We start from the raw sequence: 17686 nt of genomic DNA on the forward strand, positions 1-17686 counted from the left end.
AATCTTATGTTGAAAGTGGCTTTTATTCTTCTGATGTTCAGTGTATTTCCCCAGAACTTTTTTCCTGTATGTGTGTGTTACTTATATCAGCTTCAAAAACTTGTGAACTAGAATGATACACGAGTAGAAGAATAATAGTCACTTTCAAAATAAGATTTATTATATTATTTTGTACTCCCTCTGTCCCATAATTATTGTCCGGTACACTTTTGTTTGTTGTCCCATAATAATTGTACGATATTCAAACTGTGACATTGGTGTATACAGAAGAAGTAAATGAAACACGGGAATGTGTCATACAACATTATTTCTCAAGGATCAGTACAAATTGGCCGATCAAGTATCCAAAAGAACCTAAATAAAAAGTTACCATTTTGGCATACCGGACAATAATTATGGGACAGAGGGAGTAATAGACAACAGTGGTTATGCAAACTTTTATGAAAAAACTGAAAATAGATAAATAAATTATGTTCCACCAAAATTAGTTTTTCTCATTATTCCTCTTCATTGTATGATTAAATACATTACACTATACCCCTTTCTCCCACACCATAACTGTGCGGCCCAAGGCTTTGGGCTAGGGCTATGGGGCACACACTGGTGGAAGCATAACAACTTTCCTCCTGAGATTTGGGTCTGTATGGGACAGGTGGCCACCCACCATTGTGAGGAAATTGGGGAGCTACGAATAAGTAGGATAACCTGGTCATGGAAACAACTGGGGGTTCTTCGTGCTGACCACACGTCATCCCATAACTGTTAGGATAATCGCCCATCTCTGCTGAGGCATGTGGGAGTGAGGCCAGCATACAGTTGGTATGCCTCAGCCCTCAAGGGTTATTTATTTATTATTATTAATACGAAGGTCGTCTAGAAAAAAAGGAATGTTTTGGTGTAAAACACAAATGACAAATGATGTATGGAAAAAAAACGATGGCACAGAAACTACGTCTTACTCTACTTTTTTCACATATTTGCCATATCCATTCAAGCACTTATCATGGCGTGATACCAATTTGTTGATACTGGCATTGTATTCGATTGCTGCCAATGCATTCAAACATGTGGTGACAGCATTTGAAATCATCAGCTGTTGCAAAGCGCTTTCTGGAAAGAAGGAACATTCTGAGTAGCACACACGAAACTCCCCCTACAGAGGCCGTAAAGACGAAGATCGATGAAGCAATTCATGCTGACGGACATTTCACGTTAGGCATTCTGCATTAATCTTTTCCTGCAATTTCACGATCTCTTCTTCGCGAGGTAGTGGTGTCAGTTAATCCAAGATGAAGAGAGGCGTCGCTGAGAGGTATGACATGGAGAAAGAAGCATATAACTCATTACAAACTTGATTATTTCCCCATTTCATACCTCTCAACGATGTGTCTCTTCATCTAGGATGAACGAATGACACTACTACCTCACAACAGTAAATTGACTCAACTGGATTTTTTCCCCTTCATTTCTGTCTACAATAGTCAATGCATGGTTGAAATTTTTAGAAAGAAACCCAAACATATGCATTTGGCACGTATGCCCCTATATCAAGTGGAGAAATGTAACGATACGTGGGCCTATTCAAAATGGGGAATCCAGACAATATCCTTCTGAGTGATGGTAACCTGCAAGGTTTGAAAAATGCTGGCTGAAGTTCACAAAAATTAGGAATCATGAAAAATGCAGAAATTTCATTATTTCTGCACCAGTTATGTATGTCAAAAGTGGATTTTGAGGTAAATACTGGTCATTTTAATATTCTGATTATCTTACACTTCAAACTATGAGTACTTTCGAGTAAATTCAAAATTTAAATTTGTAACTATTGTGAGCAATTTTGAAGCATTTTTTTAAGTCAGTAGGATTTAGTATAAAAATATAGTTTAAGTTTCACTTATGTTGGTGAGCTGACATGTACGGAAACAACATTTTGAAGATCACATGCCTTCTTTGTCAATCAAGTTGAGTTGGTCTCACTTCATTCAGCAAGTCCAAAAAGACAAAAAAATAGAATCATTGTTGCTGCTGTAGAAATGGTTTGTTGCACATGTGTGGGGGTACTATTTTCAATTTTTAATGAAGACAGTTGTGAGCAACAATGAGTGACAATGATTCTGGCTGTTTTTGGACTTCTTCTATGAAGCAAGTCGAACTGAAGTTGACAAAATAATGTGTGTGATCTTTGAAATTTCCAGGTCACCAATGTACGTAAGTGAAACTTAGACTATATTTTTTATAATAAGTGAACTAGGTGCACCTATTGCATAAAGGAATTTAATATGAATATTGGGATTGATATTGCTACCAGTTAAAAGTGGAACCAGCTAACTTTCAGAATAGAATAATATATATATCCCAAGTAATTATATTACACAAATGTTCATCTTAAAAGTTTGCACAACCACTATTGGATATTACAAAATAATATGTTACTATCAAAGTGGTTTTTATTTTGGAGTGCTGGTTCTCCAGAACTTTTCCAGGCTTACACTACAGCTTGAATATACTGAAATAATCCATAAAACTGTTTTTATGATGTTAAATGAGTACTTCATTATAATAATTTGCTATCATATCTCTCTTTCCTGAAGCATGAATTACACTACCAAAATATGCACATGTACAGCCTTACATGGATAGTCACTACACTAATGAAATACGAACAGACGGAAACTTGAGAGAGAACAGAAACTGTTCATATATTAGTAGTGTAGAGTGACTGGTCACATATGTGTGTAGGCAGGATACCCTGATGGCATAGTGGTTACGTCTTTGCCTTGTAATCAAGGGGCTCTGGGTTTGCTACCCAGTGGAGGCATATAGTGGTTCAGATCCCACTTTAAACTGTAGGTCCAGTCTCGATTAGGCTATCTATGCATGAAGTGTATTTAAAACAAAACTCAATGTGTGCAGACTTGAAAACGTTCTGGGGAACCAGGACAAAATATGACCACAAAAATAAAAACTTTCATAGTAACATTTGTGATATTGTTATGATCTTTCCTTTATTTTTCAAAGCGAACAGTGACAGTGAAAGTGTGAATAAATAAATAAAATTAATTCTCTCTACAAAAGAGAACCTTGGAACCACTGTGATTCAGTTGTAGGATGTCTCACTGCCACACCAGAGACAGAGGTTTGATTTATCGAAGTTGGTAATCTCATGCAAGAAATGTGTCAGCTAGATCATGGCATAAGCAGCTCTGGGCTTAACCCAGACTCCCTTGGGTGACAACCCTGGGAAGTGAATGTAGCCAGAGTACAATGCAGATCACATTATCTCCATTATGCCCAAGATCAAGAATCCCTGGAGCCCCATCCCGAACACCCCTATGAGTCTTCATGGCATGGTACAATTCAAAGGACCTTACCTTTCTTTCATATCTGATAAAAGTTCACATAAATATCATATTATACTCATATAACAGAGACCAACAAATAAGAACCTCTTCAAACTTAACTAAAACAATACAGATATCACAAAATATAATACTGATTATAAAAACTTGTGAAAAATAATTAAAGAAATACAAACTAATAACAAAAATTGTGCCATAACATTGCTAATTTTTTCATTAGTTTAGACTTCACTGTTGTATAGTCAAAACTTGTACTTTTCACTATTACACCATCAAAGTTTTTCTATAGTAAAAATTGAACTTTGGTATTGAATTTTATAAATATGTACTCTTAGAATCACTAGCACTGACAAGGAAGGGATGCAATATGTTGCACAAATGAGATTCTTACCTAGTGCAATCAATTTTCAAAACACACACACCAAAAAAAAAAAATAATGTAGCTGCTATGGAGAGTAGCGTACCCAGAAACTTTATTTTTGGATGTGCTGAACTTTTAGCCTAATACATCTTATAGAACACAGTAAAATTTTCAGGTACAAATTATTTTTCCCTATTCCCCGCATGCAATGGCATAATGTTTTGTAACACAGATAATGGCAACATTTTACTTTCAAGCTTTGTCAGGCTATGATGGTCCTACCCATCCCTCTTCCTGTCAAAACCACAGCACAAACCATAGTTGATAGTTGAAAGGGATGCCACATGTGCCCCTCTTCTTGGCTGTTTTGGTTAAAGCAGACTAGTTTGTCTGCAAAGGTCAGCAGTATATCTAAGGCAGAAGAGTGGGCAAAGACATGATGGTTTAACCCATCCGCTTACCTAGTCGTCGAATCGACGGCCTGTCTGGACGTTCGCTTGCCGTACCTAGTTGTCGAATTGACGGGTTCCCGATTTTCATCACGTAGTTTCTTTTTCATTCAATAGATGGCAGAGGTTGTATGATCTTTCGATTCTATGACGTGTATGTTTGTGCAGCTAAGATTTTCATACCATTTCAAGCATGTTTTGTTCAGTAATTTCTCATGTAAAGAAACCTTCATTTGTTACGTCTTGCAAACATGTTGCGTAAGAATGTTGTAGAAGATTCTGCGATTGAAAAGTTGCTTTTTGATAACGATGGAGAGGAAAATGTGGATTTTGGAAGTGGAGATGAACATGGGGATTCATTTTGTGTTAGTGAAATTGAAGAATGTAGTGAAAGTGAGGAAGAGGTGGCTGTGGCAGAAAAAAAATAAAAGGTTGAGAAATGGAATGCAAAGATGTGTGTGATCAAAATTATTAGGTGAGTTTCTAATTATCTATCAAGTAAACTGCATATGTGCATACTTATTACTATACTTCCACTTCAATATATAAAATTTTCACGTAAATTGCTTGGATAGTTTTCACAATATTTGACATCTTGTCTTGCTGTGCAACCTTCACGTGAGATAGCCAAATTTAAATGGTATTTCTTGGCAAAAAATTTGGCATTTAAATAGTATGTGGATGGGTTAAAAAGGATAAGGAATAGCAGAAACCCTTAGTGGCCCTTGGGAATGAGGGGAGAACAATGGTCTTCCACCTGTTGTTTAATGGAAGAAAAGTGGCACGAGGCTTGGTTGATTGATTAGTTAGTTGTTTTTTTTTTTACATCACTTTTCTGACACTTATGGCTAATTGCAAAGATGAGGATGAGTGATAATGATATGAAATTGATGAATGGTCACTCACAAAAAACACCCATGCCCAAACTGGGATTTGAACCCGAGAACCTTGGAAAGAGACTTGGCAACTCTGGAATAGCCTTCCTAGCACCCCAAGCTTTACGACTGTGGTTATCCTCAGTGGGGAAGATGAAGGCCATCATAGCCTGTCCAGAAGATTATGTGGTTAGCTACTCAAGAGCAGAAACCATGGACGTTGACTAAATGCATGTATGTTTCTCAAAAAACAAACTCTTGTGGTGTGTTACAAACTCTTCCATTGATTGACTTTCAAATTAATAGTTTAATCAGGAACAGCAACGAACACAAAATTGAACAACTTTGTGAATCTGGTAGCCAAATTGTAAATGCACAAAGATGAAGTAGTTTTTGTTTTTTTTTGTTTAAGTCCACTTCATGCACAGAAAGGCTAATCAAGACTGGAGCTACAGTTTAAAGTGGGATTAAACCAGGTATTAAACACAATGCACAAAGATGAAGATTGAAGATGAAGGAAAGAGCCTATATTCCAAGCATTAAATTTGAAAGGTATCACGAGTGTTTAGTATGAATTTCAGAGAATGTGTGATTGGGAGAATGAAGAAAATGTCAGTTGACTGCACAGGCCCCATACATTGCACCATGATCAGCTACTTGCCAAACACAACACCGTCAGTAACAGTGGGGTTGTGAATTTGTGACCATAATTTCATATTCTGAGGAGGCAACCACAATAATAACTCATTCTGGTCATGTGAACTTGCTGTTCACAAAAACTGCCAAACTTTCTTGGTCATTTCTCTGGTTCCCTCACAAATGCTTTAACGTTTATTAATTCTTCACTGGTATACGAGTGAGTGAGGCACTCACCCTAGGATATAATCTTAAGTTTTCCAGGTACGCATTACGTTATCATCACTTTCTAGTCTTGTTTAGCTATGATTTGTTATGTCAGTGGCCAGACAATATCAGTCTCCGCAGACATGTCATTTTGATGACAATCCGTGTTTATAAGCACAGCACTCATACGTCAACCAACCACGTAACCATTTTCTTCAAAATGTTTTATTTCTGTACCTCCTTGAATTTGTATTTTTTCACTAGTTTCTGTTTTGATTGTCCTGTAATTAGTTTGTTATTTGTCTCTGTCATTTGTCTCCACTTCTTACTGCTAATATTTCCTGCTAAATGAACTTTCAAATCTGATATTCAACATGAATGAAGAACAGCATATCCGAGCATGACTTGCTGAACCAAGTGATGAGGAAATGTAAGACCTGGGCAGAGTGTTTAATTCTCGGGGACCAGGAGATAATGTTGTTGAGGAGGCATTCAACAGCGATCATGATAGCAACGTGGATCAATCTACTTATCAAGATGAAAGTAATTGAGGTGAAATGAACATTCCCCGTCAACAAGTAGTAAATTGTAGAATTTGTTACTAATGTTATGCACATTAGTTAACATTAAAAGTAAATTGAAACTAAAATTACAAAAGTTGTTATGTTTTCCCTGATAATAATCTCTCATAATATGTAATCAGTAATATTGCAATACAAGAATATCATTTTGTTATTATATACAGTACTTACCAAATACGCAACTTACGTAAATTCTGAAGTTACGTAAAAACTGTACATAGCTATCACATGACATTTTTTTATTCGAAAAGTGTGATTTCAGTTTTTTTTATATCCTTTTATATATTTTTCATACTTTTATAGTTTATATCCAAGTAAATAATGCTGAGTGATGTTTCATTTATAAAATAAAACTGTGTAAATAATAAGCACACACACATGTAATAATAATAAATATTGCAGTTTCTTACGAAGTTACACTTACGCAATTTACAAATTTGACTTACGTAAAATTCAAGTTATGTAAAGGTTTACAGAACGCATTACTTACGTAGCTTGGGGGTTACTGTAATAAATAAGATAAATTTTAAATTGCAAGTGATATATATGTAAATATCGATAAATAAATATTCATATACTATTTTAATATGATGAATGTAAAAGTATTCTAAAGAATGACAAAAAACAAGGGAATTTGCGTTTGAGCGCCACACTTGAATATATACTAATTGTGTTACTCTCAAACACACATACCAATCAAGGGTAAAATCAACACTTATATCAGACAAAAAATAACTTGTAGGTTCCAATGATATGTGGCAGTAGTGTCACTGACTTTATTTCATGAAGGTACATGGTTGCAGTAACTGACCAGTTCCCTTTATCAATTGCACTTCCTCTCTCGCACACCTGCGACCCATAGCAGCTAAAATTTTTCACAGCTTCTGGATTGAAGATCATTAATGTAAAACTACTCCCATTAAGATCTCTGTGACAACCATCACACCCCTTCCTTGCACATAGAAACTTTTGAATAAAACAATCAAAAGGACAGAGAGAGTATTATTACACTGTGGAAATATCGACATCTGACCTGCAGACGTCTTTGAGTTGACTAGGATCTACACCGACTTCAAATTCATTATCACTCCATAGAATCAGAAATAACAAAGAATTGACATTTGTTACATTCATATAGAAAATTAAGAGGAGTGAGATTTATATTGGCTATAACCGACACTATAATTCTACTGACCCATATTCTAGTTATGTTTGATGATCATGATCTATTTCTTATCTTCATTGTCAATTGCTGGCATCACATAAAAAATTATGTTTAATCTTCATAACACTATTACTTTCCCAATTATTTCACACTTGCTGGTTTAGTCTTTTGCCATATCGTGCACGAGCACCTGGAAAGAGAAGCACATAATTACTTATTCAAGCATACTGCTTTAATAGCATCAATAAAAGCAGCTCCTTACTATCTTTTGTACTAAATTAATGTATCTGTTGTTGAATATAAAGCAGTGAAAATTATCTTGTGTTTTTGTGTAACATGAGTGTGTGGAATTTCAATATAGTTTTTGTATGTCTTGTGTTTACTTCTGGGTCACTGGGTTGGTGAAATTTCAAGCATTTTAGTTAGGAAGTGGTAGCTTCACATTTTCTTCTTTAGGGCAGAGAAGCCTCTTTTTTGGCTCTGTCTGTCAGTCAATTACATCACTTTCAAGTTCATTGGTTCTGCTTGGATCATGAATTGGGATCTCTTGATATTAACATAACCCCTCCCCCCACACACACATATACACACACCACCACCATTAAGTACACAAGCAAGATTAGCTGCTCCCCCAAAAATGTTCTTACTTCTCATTAGGGATGTGACGAAGCTGAAAATTTACCAATGCCAATGTACGCACCGACAATTTTTGGATCTGATACCGATATTTAACCGATTCCGATACATAAGATTATTCAACAGAAATGGAATGTTATTTTCAGCATGACAAAAATAAATTTGCTATATACATTATATTGCATATCACATATATATTCTCAAGAGATACAGTTAGGTAAGCGAGGGGAATTGGGTGGGTGGGGTAACTGGGTGGTATCATATTATTTTATTTTTATTAATTTCCTGTATAGTCATAAAACAATAACTAGTACATGGAATGATAGCTTTCTTCATTTGGCACTAATTGTATTTTTCAGCATTTTGCTTCAATTCTCTAGCGAGTAAAAAGTTAGGAAAGAACTTGAAAATACAATTAGTGACAAACTTAAAAGTGACATTTTTTTGTCAAGTAGGAATTGTTTGATTTTTAGCCTTAAAACAAATAAATATACTCCAAGGAGTATGAAGCATTTTTAATACATGCACTTTAAAGGGGAGCTTTAAGGAGAGGAGAAAACTACCTCCCAATTACCCTCATGTGGGAAATTTGGTGGCAATTCTTTCCTCTGCTGTGGTCACACTGTATTTTATTTATTTCAGTGCAGTTATTTCATGTTTTGTTCACAGATTGGAGAAGCCCCATGTTATACAAAATGCTATCATTTACAGTTTACTGAAAACAAAGGAGACAATAAACTTATCTGACCACAAAGAAAAGGATGAAGTGCCTATTTTAGAGGAAGACATACTCTGCAAAATGGATCCTCCCATTCCTGTTAGTTTTCGCCACTTTGGTCTAACCAGTGCAGACCACTCAAAAGTTAAAAAACTTTATCAAGAATATCTTGCGAGCAAATTGTGAAATAGTAGGTCATTCCTGCTTTTTGTTTCAAACCAATCCTACTTTTTAATATGGTAGCCTTCAACTTTGTAGGACCTAATATGACCTTAACTAAATTTAACATGTCTTAAAATTAAGTTCATATTTTTTAAAACTTAGAAAACTGTCAGAATTTAAAACAAACACTTTTTATACAGTGTGTCCGAGAAAAAATATACCAATAAAGAATTTAAATAACTCAACAATCGTTAACGACAGAAATGTCAAATAACGTTTATTTGGAAGAGAAAATCATAGAATTTTTTTAAACCAAAGAACAAGAAAAGAATTTCACCTTAGTAGATCTCAATGTGTGCTCCTCTGGTGGTGCGACAACATCAAGGCAGTACTCAACCTCCATCCAAGTGTTCTTCAACATTTGATGAGTGACGGAGCCTCATGCATCAATAATTATTTCACGGAGATCATTGAGGTCTTGCACAGGTGTTTGGTAAACCATAGTCTTCACATAACCCCAAAGGAAAAAGTCCAAAGGAGCTTGGTGACCGTGGGGGCCATTTAATGGTCCACCCCTCCCAATCCAATTACCAGCGAAATTGTTATTAAGGAAGTTAGTAACACAACAGGCATAATGTGGGGGGGGGGGCATCCTGCTGAAACATGTACCCATGAGGTATACGAGGTACAGCATACTGTTGCAACATTTGCAGGTAACTTGCACCTGTAACTGTAGCTTCCTCAAAGAAAAAGGGCCCAATTACGAAATCGTGTCAAACCACACCACACATTCAACTTGGGGCTGTTGCGTTCATGTTCAACAACTGCATGCGGATTCTGCTCACCCCATATTCTACAGTTATGCCTATGCACTTTTCCGGAAATGTGGAAGGTAGCCTCATCTGAAAATGTTACGTGTGTCAGGAATTAATTGTCATCATCAATGCGTGATAGCACTTCACTAGCATAATCAAACCTAGTGGATTTATCACTGCACTTTAGTTTCTGAACAAGCTGTAACTTGTAGGCTCTAAGCCTTAACCTTTTATGTACAATATCATGAACAGTAGAATGTGGAATTTGAAGTTGAGAACTAGCACGTCTCACAGATTTACGCAGGCTTCTCTGGAAAGCTTCCTGAACTGCAACCACTTATCCTCGCTCACACGCTTCCGACCACTACCTTTCTTCCTCAACAAAGACCCTGTTTCCAGCAATTGTTTATGCCATTTAACAATGTAATGACGTTCTGGTGCTTCCTGTCCATATTGTTGCCGGAATCTTCTTTGTACCGTTACAGGAGACTTCAATTCTGCAAACCAAAAGCAGCACTCAACTTTCTGACGAACAGTAAACAGCGCCATTGTACAGACTACTCACGAACAAAGCCGCGCATGCACTTAAGTATGTTACGATTTTTATCCTTCTGGTGGTAAAAAAAAATCCTTTCTTCCCTCTTCCAAATAAACGTTATTTGACATTTCTATCATTAACGATTGTTGAGTTATTTAAATTCTTTATTGGTATATTTTTTCTCGGACACACTGTACATTGTACTTTATATTTGAAAGTTAAAAGAATATGTTTAGTTTGTATCATTTAGTTCTAAGCCTACTGAACTCAGGTTTGTTATTGTAGTTGTTCTGTTTGTGGCCGAAATCGCTGTTTTTTTTTCTTCAAAGTTTTGAGATACTCTAGGTTGTACCAAAAAAATTACTGTATGTATTATCAATCATTTACCTACATATATAAACTGTAAGCAGTAGGTTTTCAAAGTCCTAGAATACTGGGATAGGGTTACCATACGTCCAGATTTTCCTGGACATGTCCTACATTCTTGCATTATGTCCAGCATCCGGGAGGAATTTGAAAATTATCATAAATGTCCTACATTTTGAGTGTCACTTAATATTAATTAGGATTATACGTGATTCAGTTAAAGTGAAATTATGCAAGTTACAAGTCTATGGACTGCACTCCCAAACTCAATAGTGAAATTTATTTTGATTCAGTCATTGCCCAAAAAGAAAATAAAAGTTTCTGCTAGAACAAAAATGGAAGTAGTTTTGGGACCTCATTCTGATGATGTCACTGTGCAGTGCCTGAGTGGAATTTCTTGCCTTGGGGTTTATACTGATGGAACAAGGTGTTTCCCATTCTTATTCAATATTTTGGTTGTAAAGCATGGGGTATAGAGAACAAAGTTATTGAACTAAAATCTACCCCAGATGAAACTTCTGAAACCATTTCAAGTTACGGTAATTGCTGAATATTTGTTTGCCATTCCAGGTCATAATTAGAGAGTACTTTCTTTACTGTCAGTACAACGGAGTCATGATAAAAATATTTTATTCAAAAAGTCTGTACAAAGATTGGTACTGGAGTTCAGTATAATTTCAAAGAGTTCGACTGTTCAGTCTCTCATAAATATACTTTGAGTAAACTTAAAATTTTGATAAAAATTGGCTCCTCTGAGAAGTAAGAGTTAAAACATGTGTACTGAGAAGTGTATTGTTTAATATTGATTACAGGTTTGGAAATTTTGCATTTAAGAATTGAGAAATCATGTTTTTTAAAAGCTGCAAAAAACACTTTCTAACGTGTTCTAGATATGTGTATTATTTATTGTGAATGTTAAAGTGTCCTACATTTTAACTTAAAGTTCTACATTTTGGGACATTATGTCCTACTTTTCCTTTATAGCAATCTGGTAACCCTATACTGGGATAATATTGTTTTATTTAGTTTTAAGAAAATTGCAAAGTTTTCTTAAAAACATTTGTAATTTTTTTTCCCCTATTAAAAATGAGTCTAAAATATAGTTTCTTTTTTAACACCCATTTGTCCACAGACTGTATATAGTAGCACTAATATCTTCTGAGTTCTAGTTATACCTCCAAATTAGTCCAATGGGGTAATTGGGTTGTAAATTAATTTTTATTTTTTAATGCATAAAATAAGGAGGTAAAAAAATTAAGGTGTGTTTAAGAGATGGTAATTGAAGGTTCTCAAGATAATAAATTGGGTCCAAAGTCTTAAAACAAGTATCAGAGTCTACACAGGTTTGTTTTATAAACATACCTCCCAATTCCCCTGCTTACCCTATTTTTAGTGTTTTTTTTTATTGTATCTTTTTATTGTATCTTGGAGTAAGCTTGAGAAAGTTCTGGGAAACCAGGATGATATGTCACAGATAAAATAAAAACTACTAAAAATAACTTTTCTTGTACATTTGCATATACAAGAAGTGATTATGCAAACCTTTAAGAAGAACATAGATTCTCAAGAGATTTAACATTAGTACACAAGCAGTCATTTGAAATGTAAAATGAATTCTTGTTCTTAATATCGCAAATTTAATGCTGGCAGATTCAACTTCGGAAACAAAGTTTTTGAAGCACTTCTGGAAGTAACCTACCTCTCTTATCGCAAATCTGTTCAGCAACACTGAATACTGATGCAGCAGGTATGCCCAAGTATTTTCTCACAACTTGCTTCAGATTTGGATACTCACTTTTGAATTTCCAATACAACAGGGGATCCTGGTCATGTGGAATAGTTGGTTCAGCAATGTACTGTTTCATTTTTGATTTTGAGGTAGGTTGATCCTCTGAATGAAAGTTTGCAATAATGTTATTACAAAAACTCTACGATGATGAAAAATCATAACCTAATTTTCAATAAATCTTACAAAACTAAACTATAAAACTTATTAGAAGGTAAAACTCTAGTATTATCTGTATCGGTTTAAGTATCGAATTTTTGCCGATACCGATGCTGATATGTAAATTTCTGCCGATTTTCATACATCTGTTATCGGCTTCGGCACATCCCTACTTCTCATCAATAGTGCATGCATGTATGGCTTCTTTTAAGGGATGGACCAATATGGAATTTCTGACAATATCACTAAAGAACTGATAAAATTCATTGACATTTATAACCCACATACTTCCAGACTGATATAAAATTGTAAATGGTCCATGAAGAACCTGAGTATCCAATCAAGTTACTGCAAAAATGTAGAAGAAATCTATTCTGTCATGAGTTTATAGAAAATATCTTGGCAGGTGTAATAGATTGTAAAACAAATCTGGGAAAATTATATAAAAGTGCCTCACTATAACACCAAAAGACAGCACAATGTAATAGCAAGTACAGTTTTGAAATCTAACTCTTGGATGAACAAATTGGTAAATGGAGGTAAATGACCCATGTATGGAAATGAAATTCAACAATAATGTAGGCTAATTTAAGAATAATTATTTTTTAACTTTTATTACTTTTTTTTAATTTTTGACTTATGTATTCAATATATGCTATTATAAGCCTATTTTATGTAGCTAACTTAGTCTGTAAAATCGAGAAGTGTAGACTAGTGTGACTAGCCATGTGAGGTTGTGTGTTGCATGTGTATCCAGGGCAAGCTTGAAAAAGTTCTGGGAAACCAGGACGAAACATCGCAGATAAAATAAAATAAAATAAAAACCACTAAACACAACTGGGTTAGATTATTTTGCATCTGCAAAAAGTGGTTATGTGAACCTTTAAGAAGAACATAGATGTATGTTAAATACACAGCATTTTATAAAGGTGTATATCTGTTCACAACACTTAAATAAAATTCATTTCAGCTTAATGTACATAAATAATAACAAAATGGCAGAATTCTGCACTACTTTTATCAATTACCGATACACAGATATGGATGTTTTTTATACTATAGCTGAATACATGGAAGTGACTCTAACATAACACAAAATATATATATAACTCTATGTAACATAGTATAATCACATATTCTTCTTGTAAATTTAAATATCAAAGGAACTCAGATAATAATTAGTGTCACCTAGTAGTAAGGCTGTACTGTCTTATATCTTCCCATGTTATGCTATTTCTTTTTGTGTGATTTGCTATAATACCCAAATAAGGCCCAATTTTTACAATTTTTGGTAATGTATTTTGTATGTGTATGTGTAAGATCTATTAATGTAGTATTGTATTGTAATGTATTGACATGTCCTATATTACCATGCAATGTTATTTGTACACACACGGTAGTCCTTGGATGCAAACACACTAAACTAAACTAACTACTCATTTCTCCCATCTCTGTAATAATAAAAAAAGTTTTAAGCAAGATACAGTAAATGAATTGAACATGAAACATAATATTATTTATCAGCAGTTGCACTCCTTATTTTGAAAGTAAGTCTTGAGCCCAGTATGGTTACTTCGAAAACATTCCTTTTAAGTTCAGCATAAGTTATTTTGTTTAACATTTCAATAATAAATAAAACTTAATACGTATATAAAATGTATTTATGTCTACATCCAATAATTTTTAGACCACTTTAACACACAAAAGAGCCAGAAACATATAATATTTCAGCTATTGGAAAAATGCACACTGGCTTAAGTGTAAATGCTGCAAAATAAAGTTATTATTAAATTGGCCTCAATTCTAAATGTCCTCTATCTCATTATCAACGTTCTGTTTCTTTCCATTTGGAATTTGGTATTTATCTCATGCCTTTTCACCAAATTTCATTCTTCCAATAGAATTAAGAATATTTCACTTCAGTTTCTCACCAATATACATATAAAAACAGATGCAAAGGAATTTGAATTTGAATTTTGGATGCATCAGCATTTAGGCTATTTTGCACCTATCATGTTATATGGTGTGCTGTAACTCCACCCCTATTTCTCGTGAAATTCTAGTCTGATTTGATATATCACATCACCCCCTTTTCTTTGAAATTTTTGCGTTGAATTCAATATGGCGGTCAACACTATGCTGGACCTGCACTTGACACGTACAGCTAGAGATCTCCCTGTGCCTAACCTATTTCTTTCATGACCAGGATAACTCCTTTACATTTTGTAGGGAGTGTTAAGGGACTTTTGACTCGTCATAGTTCATGTAATGAGGCTTTTATCAGTCACATAGTTACACATATTATTTTGTATCTTCTGATCCCATTGCAGTTCCAGAATGATTTTTTGATATGTTTTATAGTATGGCATGAGGGACCAAATATATTTTTTTCACGATTTTTGGTGATGACATGTTTTGAGATATTCAAGGTCAAGGTCATATGACAAAAGGGCCTCCCCGATGGCGCAGTGGTAGCGTCATTGCCTTGTAATCAAGGGGTCCCGGGTTCGATACCCAGTGGAGGCACAAGTGGTTCGGATCCCACTTTAAACTGTAGGTCCAGTCCCGATTAGCCTTACTGTGCATAAAGTGGACTTAAAACACCAAACCAAATCAAAGTCATATGACAAAATTATATTTTTATCCAAAGGTAGGCTTGTTATATATCACTGGAAAGCTTGTTCAAATCACTGTACAATAAGCTTTATTTGAGCTTCCTAGGCGAAATAGGAGTTACAGCACATTTAGTACAGCTAAGTGGGCTCAAAAAGGGCAATTTCTGCTAACTTTGACCTTGAATAATTTAACAATTACAAGACAAACGAAACTAAAAATTTTCATAGTTACTAAGTTCCATGCATAATTTCAACTCCCCAAATTTCATGAAAATTGGAGATGGTCAGGTTGGGGGGCTGTGTTGATTTCACATGGAATGACTCATAACTAAAATATTAAAATATTCTGACTTTGGTTAAAAGCTGAGACTGTAAAGGGGCACTCAGCACACACAAGGACAAAAAACAGGACAACACACAGAATGCCAGAGCCTCGTTCGTCTGCAAAATACAGTCCAGGGTGTACTATGTGGAAGTGAGGTTGACAATTGGTGTACTATATGGAAGGTGGTCGGTCACCCCTTACACACTAGATGCAAAAGAAACTTCATCAAAATATAAAATACACTTTGCCACTTTAAAATCTTGAACACTGCTTGTAGCAGAACAGAAACAATTAAATTCATTGTTTGTATTTTCTCAAACAATCTGTTTTAGCCCTTTATATGTAACTTTCTTTGAGTTAGAATGCTGAAAAGATTGTAAAATAATAAATAGATGTAGAGTATCAGAATGAACTCAAGATCTTAAAATGCCATCATCCTAGTTTGAAAGTTGGCCCAACTTGAGGTTCTACTAACCGTATATTGGAAACTTGATATTTAATATTTCATTTAAATTTCATCAATAATGTTTTATGTATATTTTCAAATTATTTCCTGTTGTAGTCTGTAAATTTACTACATTTGTGTACTCACAATCCTTGGTTCGAGACTGAACTGGCAAGTATAAATATTGCTGGAGAGCCCAATTTGGAGCAGTTTATGCTGGGGGAGAGAACAAATGAACAACTCTAAAACTAAAATCTAAATTCTTAGTTAGTCATAGTCATTGTAGAGATAGGTGGTTCACAGTTGGGACTGAGTCATTAAGGTCATTCATGATTTAATCAGAGAGTCAAGCCTTTGCATAACTCGATCTTACTTCACTTTCTATAAATCATATCCATTTTTTTATTATTAATTCTATCTGAATCTAAGTAAATATTTGATGGGATGAAGATTAAAAAAGTGTATGCTTGATTATCATCAACATGCATTGTTCATCTTGTACCATTACAAATACAATAGCAAATATACAGGCTTTTTCCTGATGTTGTACTTGTATAAGGTGGCTCTGGAGTTCACCCAACCTCTAATAAATGTGTACCTGGCAGGGTTGGCTCAAGTGGGCTCACATGGGTTTCTACCCCTTAAAATACCCAGTCAAAAAGTACTTTATTTTTTGGAAAATTTAGTAAATTATTGCTTTAAATACTTGTGAAATATTCAATGCCATAAAAAACTTGCTGAAGCATAGTTCCTGATGTTTTTGCATGATTTGTGTTAGTATTCTCAAAAGCCAGTACACGGCCTGGAGTACAAAATGGGTTATGAATGGCACACACTACACCTCATACTCAAACACTTTGAAGTTTCAAATGCATGTTGTTAGTTTTTACAAGGATCCATTTCAGTTATGATTAAAGCAATGCTTCTATATAGAAACCACAAACAAAAAAACCTTTGGCCAGAAGCCTTTGTGCACCTTCCCCTTCATCCATTCAACTTGGGCCATAAGGCAGCCTGGCTCCACTCTACCCCATCCCTCCATGCAGGAGTTGCAGTTTTTCACAGGTTCCTTTTCATGAAACACCACTAAACCATGAAAACTGCAAAACTACAGGATACCTTTAATTTTGAAACACATTTCACCTTTCCCATTGTATTCTACCTTGAAAATTCATTGTAAACAAATAAACACCTTGGCCTTTTTTTCAATGTGATACATTAAAAAAATCTGAAACAACAATTTTTAAGAAGCAGATGGTAACTTCAATTTTTCCTTTGCATTTGTTTCTAAACCAATGATAGTTTAATTTTGACCCTGCCTCTCTTCTACAATGTCCCAATTGGTAAAGTTTCTTGTAACATCTATTGATTTGGTGTTCTGAGTTCTAAGTACAGTTTAAAGTGGGATCTGAACCACTTGTGCCTCCACCAGGTATCAAACCCGGGTCTTGTAACATCTAGACAGTTGGAGATTTTCAATTGACAGAA

At 34.9% G+C, this 17686-nt stretch overlaps 1 protein-coding gene across 1 annotated transcript in view; it reads right to left on the minus strand.

The window, feature by feature from the left end:
* Positions 1-5345: 5345 nt before the first annotated feature.
* LOC145979500 (protein tramtrack, alpha isoform-like) overlaps positions 5346-17686 on the minus strand; it is a 118879-nt gene continuing 106538 nt past the window's right edge. The window contains exon 6 of the transcript XR_014440786.1: positions 5346-7823. The gene's annotated coding sequence lies outside the window, so the exon portion shown is untranslated. The remainder of the gene's footprint in view (positions 7824-17686) is intronic.

The sequence above is a fragment of the Lepisma saccharinum genome, chromosome 26 (assembly GCF_977018435.1).
Source record: "Lepisma saccharinum chromosome 26, izLepSacc3.1, whole genome shotgun sequence".
NCBI classification, from domain to species: domain Eukaryota; kingdom Metazoa; phylum Arthropoda; class Insecta; order Zygentoma; family Lepismatidae; genus Lepisma; species Lepisma saccharinum.